Source organism: Bufo bufo, chromosome 1 (genome assembly GCF_905171765.1).
Source record: "Bufo bufo chromosome 1, aBufBuf1.1, whole genome shotgun sequence".
Classification (NCBI taxonomy): Eukaryota; Metazoa; Chordata; class Amphibia; order Anura; family Bufonidae; genus Bufo; species Bufo bufo.
Window position 1 is genome coordinate 768,816,550 of NC_053389.1, and position 12,574 is coordinate 768,829,123.

The window sequence follows — 12,574 nt, forward strand, 5'->3', positions numbered from 1 at the left end:
ACCTGCCGCATGCCGCAGACAGGTCAGGAGGGCTGACCACTTTCGCCCATTTAAAGAGAATCTGCCCCATGTACAGCTCTACAGAGTGTGCGCCCCGTCCTGAGCCTGCCCTCCTGTAGGCCGCTCGGTTGTGCAGATTCAGGAGACAAGTCCTAATGTCTTGTTTGCTGTACAATAAGAATTAGGCGTCCACGACTTTCTCTGGTATCTGCGGCGCCGACACAGCTAGGCGCACCAGGAGGCAACGTCTGGATGAGATGCATATTACGAAGCTGCCCCCAATTGCTGGTCGTAGATATCGATTGTGAAAAACTTCTCATTTGCAAGATTCAGGAAAAGTCCCAGAAGCTCCCCGAAATAGGAAGTGACATATTTAAAGGGGCATTCCCATGACACATTGCTAGGATACACCATCACTTTTTGATCAGTGGGGGTCCATCTTCTGGAAACCCCACGATTCTGAGAATGAACGGAACCGTGGTGCTGTTTACAGGGGTTGTTCCAGCTTATCCCTTATCCTGATGGGTGGACGTCCGACCGCTAGGGCCCCCGCTAAGTGCAAGCGATCGGCTGTCTTTTGCAGCTCCATAAAGTTGAATAGAGCGGCAGCGCGCATGTGTGTATTGGTCCCATTCTAGTGAGCGGAGGGGGCCAATTCTATGGATGGGGGATACGTTATTGTGATGTACCCCTTTAATGCTGTGTCTGCTTCTACAGTTTCCCTGCAGGGCAGCGCTTCCGGCCGCACACTGTGCAGGACACTGCACATGACCAGATATAAACTTCACATTGTCCTTCATGACAAGTTCCCAACACTGTGGGGGGTCCTCTGGGAGCCATTCATAATTCTTGGAACTCCATATTAAAGGGGTTTTCCCATCTCAAACAATGGGGGCATATTGCTAGGGTATGCCCTCATTGTTTGATAGGTGAAGGTCGCACCTACACTGAGAACAGGGCCCCGAAAGTTTTGGAGGGCGCACTGTGCATAAGCAGCCGCCCTCCACTCATTTCTATGGGGCCGCTGAAAATGAATGGGAGTGGTGGCCGCGCAAGCATGGTGCACTCCCATTCAGTACTATGGGGATAGCGCTTGGTGGTGGAAAACCCGGAGTCCTCCGGCCACCACCTTCCCCGCTCAGTTTTTGGTGTAGGTGATCCTAGCAATATGCCGCCATTGTCTCAGATGGAAATACCCCTTTAAAGGCTCATGTACACAAACATATTTTTCCGGGTCTATTAGTCTTTTATTTTATTTTTTGTGGCCTGTATGCAGAACCATTCACTTCAATGGGGCCGCAAAAAAACATAAATGAATCCGTGTGCATTCCATTTCCATACGTCCGTTCTGAAAAAAATATGTCCTATTATTTTCCATATTACGGACAAGGATAGGAGTGTTCTATTAGGGGCCGGCTGTTCCGTTCTGCAAAATCCAGAGCACTCTTGTCCTTGGGCTATGTGTGGTATTGCAGCCCAGCTCTGTTGACTTGCAATACCATGCACAGGCCACAGAAATAAGTGGCGCTGTTTCTGGTAATATATTTGAACCTTTTTTTTTTTTTTTTTTAACTAACACTCCCTTTAAGGAGCGTCCACTCGGGACGGAATCTGCAGCATTTTACAGTACCAGTGACATTTTAAGAAATCCACAGCGTAAATTAACCCACGGTGTGGATTTGAATTCCACCGCTGGTCAAATTACGCTGCACAAGGTCAGATCTGTGTCGCACCCTCAGCAGAATTTGTTGCAGCAGATTACCTGTGGACGTACCATCAAAATGTAGGCGTCGCGCAGGCAGATTCTAAGGGTGGACGTGCTATGCAATTTTTATATTGTAGATTCCAGGCAATAAGGCTTTGGGCTGAGGTGTTCACTTTTGGTCTCATACACATGACCGTTTGCAGTCCACAAATTGCGGATGACGTCCGTGTTGCATGTGTTTTTGTTTCTCTTGCGGACCCGTCGACTTTGTGAAGTATAGGACATATGGATGCGGAAAACATAAGGATGATCTGTATGTCCGTTCCGCCAAAGATAGAACATGTCCTATACTTGGCCTGAAAATGCTGACCATGGGTCCACAAAAAAAAAAAAAAACGATGCAACACAGACATCCGTAATTTGCGGATCTGCGTTTCGCGGACCACAAAATACATACAGTCCGTGAGGCCTTAGGAAACGCCTTATTGAATTACTGGTCAGTAAACTCCATTTATGTCTGTAAGGCCTCGTTTAGAGGGGCGTATCACACCCATACAGTCTGTATTCCAGATGTCACACCATGATCCCTGCATGGCCTGGATCTGTGTAAGTTCAGGCCTCTGTACCGGTCCGATGCTCCCGTCTGTATCTTGTACACTATGTAAATATGTACATAGGTTCTGACTTGTACATACGCAGAGTATTCTCCTGCCGTCAGCTCCAAAATCTCTATATAAATCTTTAGTGCATTATTTTATGTGTTTACAGGGTGCACACTACTATTTTATCATCAGTCCGTTTTTTATGTTCTGTGCCAGTCACTGAGACGCTGTCATGTGCGGAAAATAAAATACGCTTATGGTTTTTATTTCCTCTGGATTTTGGTGATTTATTTGCTTGATTGTGTAGTGTTAATGTATCACTAATGCAGAGTAACGTCAATTACTAATCCGGAGGTAAATTGTGCGTTTTACTCCAGCCACCTCCAAAGCTGCATTCTGCTTTTTGTGGTAAGCTTAGACCCTATACTCAGCAACCTCCGGCACTCCAGCTGTTCAGAAACTACAACTCCCAGTGTGCTTCATTCACTTCTATGAGAGTTAGAAGAGCAGCTGAGCATGTTTACATCCTGGGAGTAGTAGTTTCCCAGCAGCTGGAGGGCCGAAGGTTGCTGATCTCTGCTCTAGTCGTATCCAGAGCTGCTCTCCGACACTTGCTATAATTCAGTGCACCCTCCAGCACTGCATTCTGGGAAATTATTTCCTAACCCTGACCATACACATGAGGGAACTGTTGGTCCGAACAGCAATATCTCCTCATCCTCCCATACGTAGGCTGAGCTTATGTATATATGTATATAGAGAACGCTGCCGGTGGACACCTCGGCAGTGGCTTACTTTCCGGAGAGCAAAAGGATGGAGCAGTCGAAATCCAACATGCCAATAGTTTTCTCCCCTGACGTTTTTTAACCTTTTGCAACCTCTCCAACCTGGACATTTATGGGATAGCCACAGGTTATGCCATAAATGTCCGGTAGGTGCAGGTTCCACCCCTGGGACTTGATTCGTAGGCCTGTGCTTGGTAAGGAGGCCGCGGCACTCGCCAGAACTTCAGTGAGCACAGCGACCAATTCAAACAGCCGACTCCTGGGACCCCTGCCAATCTGATATTGAGGATACGCCATCAATATCAAATTCCATTTATCCTTTAACTGTAGTGTCCCCGGATGCCCAGAGCCCATTCCTCCCTGGCATAGTCACCTGCTCCACTGCAGTCAGTGCCTGGCATCAGTGGTGATGTGTTACCTGTGGACACGTCACTGTTTGCAGCAAAGCAGGTGACTATGCCAGGGAGGAAGTATGATTCTTTCCCTAGCAGAGGCGTGCTGTGGGCATCTTGGGGAAAAAAAAAAAATATTCCCGGATAACCCCATTTAAAGGGGTTGTCCCACAAAAATATATTCTAGTTTTCAAACCAGCCCCTGAATCTGAATACATTTGCAATTGCATTTAATTAAAAATGTATTGTAACTACTGAGTTATTAATTGAAATCTACCTGTACAGCGCCACCTGCTGTTTGCACTTTTTCAAATTTCTCTGTCCTGCTCACTGAGAGGGAAGCACACACTTCAAGCTGTGATGGGAAGAAAACTGCAGCAGAAAGGACACCCCCCGAGAAGGTGCGCACCTGCTAAGCTGACAGCGTGAAATAAATCTAGCAATTGGAGCAATGAATGGGGAGATCTCTGGATCCATGTGAGGCACAGGACTGGTTCGAATTAGAAAGAGACTGTCATGGACTATATGATGTCTGATTTTTTTTTTTTTTTTTTTTTTTTTACATTATTCATGGGATAAAGTCTGGAATCGCATGTACAAAGGAATGAGAAACGTAAAGGAAGGACCACTAACATTTAGTTTCTGCCGGAGGAGCACACTGAGATTATATCACAATATATACTCTGACGTAGCCCACCATAGAAGCATAGAGGTAGCATACGCCTGCCATGGACTCTCGTCCTTTTACTGCTTTCCTCTACAGTAAAACGAAGACTTGCTGATGGATCCTGCTCCAGCACCTATCACAAGGACGGGCATGCGCTGGATACATGGGGACCTCTGGGTTGGCGCCTGTGCTGGGAGCTTTCCTGGTGCATTTGCCAAACATATAGGGGGTCATTTACTTACCAACAATACACCTATATTAGGTGTATTTCTGGCGCAGATTGCAGCGCAAAGGTCCTTTGCCCCACAATCTGCGACTTTTCCCAGCTCATGCCTGGTCTCAAAAAGTGGGCGTGGGAAGGGCAGTAGGCCCATCTCATTTTCCATTTTCTACACCTGGTTTAGGTCTCTTGCACACGAACGTATTTTCATTCCGTTTTTTTTTTTTTTTGCGCACTGTATACGGAACCATTCATTTCAATGGGTCCGCAAAAAAAACGGAAGGTACTCCGTGTGCATTCCGTTTCCGTATTTCTGTTCCGCAAAAAAATAGAACATGTCCTATTATCGTCCGCATTACGGACAAGGATAGGACTGTTCTATTAGGGGCCGGCTGTTCCATTCTGCAAAATACAGAATGCACACAGATGTCATCTATATTTTTTGCGGATTGCAAAATACATACGGTCATGTGCAAGAGGCCGTATTGTGGCCCGCATACAGCGGGTCCGCAATACAAGGGCACCGGCCGTGTGTATTCTGCATCACTGACCCATTCACTTGAATGGGTCCGCAATCACGGAGATGCGGAACGGAGGCACAGATCAGAACCCCATGGAAGCACAACGGAGTGCTTCCGTGGTGTTTCTGGCCGTGCCTCCGCACTGCAAAAAATTAGAGCATGCGCTACTTTTTTGGGGTGGGACCGTCGGATGCGGATAGCGGACCCCTTTCAAGTGAATGGGTCCGCGATCCGCATGCGGCTGCCCCACGGTCTGGGGACAGAGCCCTAACGTTCGTGTGCATGTAGCCTTAGGCGTACAAAATGGTCTAAATGTAAGACAGCAAAGAAGCTGTCGAGACTGGCACTGGATACACCGAAGTTATGGAGAGGCTGGTACCTCTGCACAACTTCGGCGGATCTACCGCCAGCTATAGGGGTTATTAGGACCGGCATCTAAAACGCCAGTATTAATAAATGTGCGCCATAGTATAGTAAAAATGAAAAGTGAACAAAACCTTTGGAAGGTTTCCACGTCTCCCCCTTCTCAGGGCAGCTCCAGCTTTCCTGCCATGTTCTTCTCTCTCTAGCTTTTGCCTGGCATGGTTGTCACACCCAGGGCCGCTGATAGAAATCATGGGGCCCCGTACAGCATACATGACGGGGCCCCCTTCAGCTCCACCCCCTGATCCCTCCTTCAGCCACACCCCTGGCCCCGCCCTTGGCCCCTCCCCAGACGCCGCCTTGAAACAACATGCAGATTTGTCTACAAGTGATATTTATGGCGCTGGGGGGTCGTCTGTGAATGGCGCTGTTATGGAGGGGATCTGTGAATGGCACTGTTATGGAGGGGATCTGTGAATGGCACTTTTATGGAGGGGATCTGTGGATGGCACTGTTATGGAGGGGATCTGTGGATGGCACTGTTATGGAGGGGATCTGTGGATGGCACTGTTATGGAGGGGATCTGTGGATGGCACTGTTATGGAGGGGATCTGTGGATGGCACTGTTATGGAGGGGATCTGTGGATGGCACTGTTATGGAGGGGATCTGTGGATGGCACTGTTATGGAGGGGATCTGTGGATGGCACTGTTATGGAGGGGATCTGTGGATGGCACTGTTATGGAGGGGATCTGTGGATGGCACTGTTATGGAGAGGATCTGTGGATGGCACTGTTATGGAGGGGATCTGTGGATGGCACTGTTATGGGGGGATCTGTGGATGGCACTGTTATGGGGGGATCTGTGGATGGCACTGTTATAGAGGGGGATCTGTGGATGACACATACCGTATATAGCATCTTATGCTATGTGTCATCCACAGATACCCCTCCATAACAGTGCCATTCACAGATACCCTCCATAACAGTGCCATCCACAGATCCCCCCCATAACAGTGTCATCCACAGATCCCCCCCATAACAGTGTCATCCACAGATCCCCCTCCATAATGGTGCCATCCACAGATCCCCCCCATAAGTGTCATCCACAGACCCCCCGGCCCCCCCCATAAGTGTCATCCACATGACAGACCCCCCCCCCCCCCATAACAGTGCCATCCACGGATCCCCCGCCCTCCCTATAACAGTGCCGTCATGACGTCATCCATATAGATCCCCCCCCCGCCACTCACAGTAGTATACATTAATAAATCGGTGCAGCCGTGCAGGCTGCAGACAGTAACTTTAATTTTAGCACAGGCACAGCGCTCATCTCTTTACTAAAATACTACCTTACATTCAGCTCCTGCCTCCTCCCTCCACCCTCCAGCCTCCAGTAACAAGTGCGGGCGGCAGCGCTCACTCACTGACGTCACGCGCCTGCGCCGCCTAGTGGGAGGAGCAGGCGTGTGACGTCAGTGAGTGAGCGCCGCCCCCACACTGCCTGCTGTTACTGGAGCCAGCCCACTGACAGCAAAAAAATTAAAATGGCTCGGGAGTCGGCAGCCCGGGCCCCCCTGCCAGCCGGGCCCGGTACAACTGGGCCAGCTGTACTGGCCTATCAGCGGCCCTGGTCACACCCTGTCATCTCCGCCTTTGTGATCCCCGAATACGGTTTCTTCCTCTCTGTACATGGGATCACAGTGCTCCCCACTGTCACCTCCTGACCCCCAGCTGTCCCTTCCCTGCTGCTCTGTCGCTCCTACAGCAGGGCATGGTGGGAGTTGTAGTTTTACAACAGCTGGGGAGCCGCAGGTTGGCCACCCCTGGTCTAGATTATTAATAGGATTTTGGTTTGAGCGCAGCATTCGCTCTCATACACTTGGCCTCCCTCCTGTGGCGTACAATGGCCATGTAGTAAGTCACTAAGCCAGTTTTGATCATCTCCCCCTAATGCTCAGCCTAATGATAAAACCTGACTATCTATCTAACCAACTGTGTCTTCTTTACAATCCCTACTCTATCCCTGCAAGACCCTAAAATGGCAAAACTGGTGTAAAGGAAAACTGGCGTAGTTGCCCATAGCAACCAATCAGATTCCACCTTTCATTTTTCTCAGCTCCTTTGGAAAATGAAAGGTGGAATCTGATTGGTTGCTTTGGGCAACTAAGCCAGTTCTACAGTCATGGCCAAAAGTTTTGAGAATGACACAAATATTAGTTTTCACAAAGTTTGCTGCTAAACTGCTTTTAGATCTTTGTTTCTGTTGTTTCTGTGATGTAGTGAAATATAATTACACGCACTTCATACGTTTCAAAGGCTTTTATCGACAATTACATGACATTTATGCAAAGAATCAGTATTTGCAGTGTTGGCCCTTCTTTTTCAGGATCTCTGCAATTCGACTGGGCATGCTCTCAATCAACTTCTGGGCCAATTCCTGACTGATAGCAACCCATTCTTTCATAATCACTTCTTGGAGTTTGTCAGAATTAGTGGGTTTTTGTTTGTCCACCCGCCTCTTGAGGATTGATCACAAGTTCTCAATGGGATTAAGATCTGGGGAGTTTCCAGGCCATGGACCCAAAATGTCAACGTTTTGGTCCCCGAGCCACTTAGTTATCACTTTTGCCTTATGGCACGGTGCTCCATCGTGCTGGAAAATGCATTGTTCTTCACCAAACTGTTGTTGGATTGTTGGAAGAAGTTGCTGTTGGAGGGTGTTTTGGTACCATTCTTTATTCATGGCTGTGTTTTTGGGCAAAATTGTGAGTGAGCCCACTCCCTTGGATGAGAAGCAACCCCACACATGAATGGTCTCAGGATGCTTTACTGTTGGCATGACACAGGACCGATGGTAGCGCTCACCTTTTCTTCTCCGGACAAGCCTTTTTCCAGATGCCCAAAACAATCGGAAAGAGGCTTCATCTGAGAATATGACTTTGCCCCAGTCCTCAGCAGTCCATTCACCATACTTTCTGCAGAAGATCAATCTGTTCCTGATGCTTTTTTTTTGGAAAAAAGTGGCTTCTTTGCTGGCCTTCTTGACACCAGGCCATCTTCCAAAAGTCTTCGCCTCACTGTGCGTGCAGATGCGCTCACACCTGCCTGCTGCCATTCCTGAGCAAGCTCTGCACTGGTGGCACTCCGATCCCGCAGCTGAATCCTCTTTAGGAGACAATCCTGGCGCTTGCTGGACTTTCTTGGACGCCCTGAAGCCTTCTTAACAAGAATTAAACCTCTTTCCTTGAAGTTCTTGATGATCCTATAAATTGTTGATTTGAGGTGCAATCTTAGTAGCCACAATATCCTTGCCTGTGAAGCCATTTTTATGCAACGCAATGATGGCTGCATGCGTTTCTTTGCAGGTCACCATGGTTAACAATGGAAGAACAATGATTTCAAGCATCACCCTCCTTTTAACATGTCAAGTTTGCCATTTTAACCCAATCAGCCTGACATAATGATCTCCAGCCTTGTGCTCGTCAACATTCTCACCTGAGTTAACAAGCCGATTACTGAAATGATCTCAGCAGGTCCTTTAATGACAGCAATGAAATGCAGTGGAAAGGTTTTTTTGGGATTAAGTTAATTTTCATGGCAAAGAAGGACTATGCAATTCGTCTGATCACTCTTCATAACATTCTGGAGTATATGAAAATTGCTATTATAAAAACTTAAGCAGCAACTTTTCCAATTTCCAATATTTATGTAATTCTCAAAACTTTTGGCCACGACTGTACTTTACACCAGTTTGATAAATCTTCCCCATCCTGTGGCTGAGCTCACAGTGGCGCCTGTGAGACTAGCCAATATCCTCCCTCATGATTGGCTGTCAGACTGACTGCAAAGCACTGTAGGCAGGCCCGCCGGCCTGGGGTCATGTGGTCCCCTGTCTTCATCTTCCCTGCCAATCTTTCCCTCATTAGTGTACTGAATTTTAGAAGCAAAATGTTGGGTGCCGTTTTGCACTTTTTGTCTTTAGAAAATATTTGTGAAATTTTGTGAGGAATCTGATTAGTTAAGAATCAGTTTGCACATCTCTACCGCAATACCAAGCACAGCCACTATAGAACGTACGGCGCTGTGCTTGGTAACCTGTGAGGAGGCCGCAGCACTCACCGGAGCACCGCAGCCTCTGCAATCAGCAGATCATAGGGGTGCCGGGAGTCAGAAACCCACCTATCTGATATTGATGATCTAGCTTGAGGTGACCAATATTTCTTTTCCAAGAAAACCCCTTAAAATATGTGAATCATGTTATGTAACACATGACTGCTATATTTATAACATGAGATTCTGAACACACATTTAGATTTTACTGTGCAAGGCCAGCTCGTCTATCAGCTTACAGCAGGGCATGGTGGGAATTGTAGTTTTACAACAGCTGGAGAGCCGCAGGTTGGCCCTCCCTGGTCTAGGCCAACAAGGCATGCACAGGAGAGGTAGGAACTGCCATGGAGACACAGATCTTGTAATTACTCAAATTGTTAATAAGACACCCCAACTTAATCTTGGATAAAATAGGCCGTGTTGCTTTATTCGGGGTTACGCAAGTTCAATCAACCAATAAATATTTCATAAATAATCAATAAATAAACCACCAATTAATAATTAAACCAATAATGATCAAATATCGACCACTAAGTCCACCCAGCATTAGCTGGGCGACCATATCCACCAAATAGGCAGCATGACTAAAAATTGGGAGGGAGGGTGGGGCACAGGTCCAGGTTTTCTTTAAAACTGCAGGTGACTAATGGCGATGTCCTTTCTGGACAGCTGACCATATAACAGTTGACCCCAGGACACCTGTTACTGGGCAGAAGAGGGATCCAAACCAGCTGGAACCAGATTTCAACAGGTAAGTCCTGTAAACACAAAAAGGAGAGGGGGGAAAGGAGACACAGAAAACACCCCACCACCAGCCAAAACAATAAAACCAAGAACAAGTGATCGTGTCCCCATGCGTCCCCCAAGCTATATGCTCTGGGGGGCCCCCACATTACTCTGCACAGATGGAGGTTCATGACCAAGCTGGAAACAGTCACCACCCCTAGCGCTACAATGCAAAGTCAATGAAGACATTGGCGCTTGTTGGCTGTAGTTTAATGTGATGCATAAACCAGTCTAATGTCTGATGTCAACCACTAAGGTGTTAAAATAACCCCCTGTCCCACCTCTTAATCCAAATCCCACTTGTGCTGCCCGAACAGCTCTGTCCTGTTAAGGCATGGACTCCACAAGACCTCTGAAGGTGCCCTGTGGTATCTGGATTAACAGCAGGTACATTGTGAGGTGGATACTTACCAGCACACACAGATGATCAGGTTGAAATCTGGGGAATTTGTAGATGAATCATCACCTTGATATTTGTCATGTTCCTCAGACCATTCCTGAACAGTGCAACTGGGGCATTAGAGGCCATTGCCGTTAGGGGATACCGCTGCTATGAAGGGTGGACACTTATCTGTACAATGTTATGGTAGGTAGGTGGTACGGATCCACGTGATGCCAGGACCTAAGATTTCCCAGAAGAACATTGCCCAGAACATCGCACTACCTCCACCAGATTTCTGTAGTACATCCTGGTGCTATCTCTTCCCCAGGTAGGTGTCCAGGGGCAGACAGGGAACCTAAAGTCGCCCTGGAAAAGAAATCTAAATGTAGCCCCACGTTATAGGGGGGTCTAAATTGACAGAAGCCAGGGCAACAGAAGTAGGTCTATTCAGCAGTACTTTAGTGCAGCACAAAATACCGCCCTAACAGAACGAAATACCACAGTGCAGCACAAAATACTACCACCTCCCTCGCCTCAGTAATCAACTGTATCACTATCCTGAGGCTGGCGATACAGTTGAATTCAGGAGGGGACCTATGGCCGCCGGCCAGGGTCATAAGTACCTGATGTTTCTAGCATTAATTAATGCTGAGAGCATCAGATTGGCTGCCATGAGGAGGGCTGGGAAATGTCAGTCCACCCTTGTAGGTGACACACATGTACCCGGCCGTCACATGATGTGCAGCCCATGCCAACCTCTACCATTGCTCCATGGTCCAGTGTTGATGCTCATGTGACAATTGTAGGCACTCTCTGCGCCGGACAGGGGTCAGCATGGGCGCTCTGACCGGTCTGCAGCCCCATAACACTCCTTGTCCTTCCTGAAGACTTTCTATCTTAGCCAGCAGTAACTTAAAGCCTCAGACAAATATTGCTGTGGGACGCCATGACTACTCCCCCACTTCTGTACATACATGTGATCTTTCATTTAGCTTTAATAAATCCCCTCGGACATAATGATATTCTGAGAACATGGTCGATAATTAATGCTAATTACATTCCATGTCCCATCTCTTTCCTCCACTTTGATAGCAGTTTCATTAGTATGAATCACAGCCGAACTCTTGTGGTTTTTCTTGTGCTGATCTCTCTCCCGATCAATACGTTAACAGCAGGCAGTCCAGAGCTGTCCGTCCCGTCGTGAAAATCCTCCAGGAGACCACCTCTTATGAAGATCACCTCATCTAGACCTGGCTTTCCTGTCATAGCGTGATATTTTTTTTTAGATAATTTATTTTTCTATTTTCTTCCACACGACCGTGTTTTCCCTGTGGCTGTATTACGGCCCGCATGCGGCGGGTCCGCAATACACGGGACACCGGCAGTGTGCATTCCGCATCACGGATGCGGACCCATTCACTTCAATGGGTCCGCAAATCCGGAGATGCGGAACGGAATAATGGAACGGAAGCACTACGGAGTGCTTTCGTGGGGTTCCGTTCCGCAAAAAGATAGAACTTGTCCTATCTTTTAGCGGAACGGATGGATCGTAGACCCCATTCAAGTGAATGGGGTCCTGATCCGCATGCGGCTGCCCTGCGGTCGGTGCCCGTGCATTGCGAACAGCAATTCGCTGTCCGCAGCATGGGCCCGGCCTGCACGCGGTCCTGGGCATGAGCCCTAAGAGTAATCTACCCTGGATACAAGTGCTCCCTGACTTTAAAGCTATGTCTGTCCAGTTAGTAATTGAGTAATACCACCAGACCATGACTAATACCAGCATACTGTTACTAAATAATACTGACATACAGTGATTAAATAATACTGCCATGCTGTTACCAAGTAATACTGGCATATAGTGATAACATAATACTGCCATACTGTTACTAAATAATACTGGCATACAGTGATTACATAATACTGCTATACACTACTTTAATAATACTGCCATACTTTTACTAAATAATACTGACATATACTACTTAAATAATACTTCTATACTGTTACTAAATAATACAGGTATACAGTAATTAAATAATA

At 47.4% G+C, this 12,574-nt stretch overlaps 1 long non-coding RNA gene across 1 annotated transcript; it reads right to left on the reverse strand.

Moving 5' to 3' along the window:
- Positions 1-1,385: 1,385 nt before the first annotated feature.
- Positions 1,386-12,317, reverse strand: LOC120986281. The gene is made up of 3 exons (XR_005775664.1): positions 12,306-12,317; positions 6,753-6,757; positions 1,386-2,301 (listed from the first exon to the last, which is right to left on the reverse strand). It is a non-coding gene; the product is annotated as an uncharacterized LOC120986281 (long non-coding RNA).
- Positions 12,318-12,574: the final 257 nt, after the last annotated feature.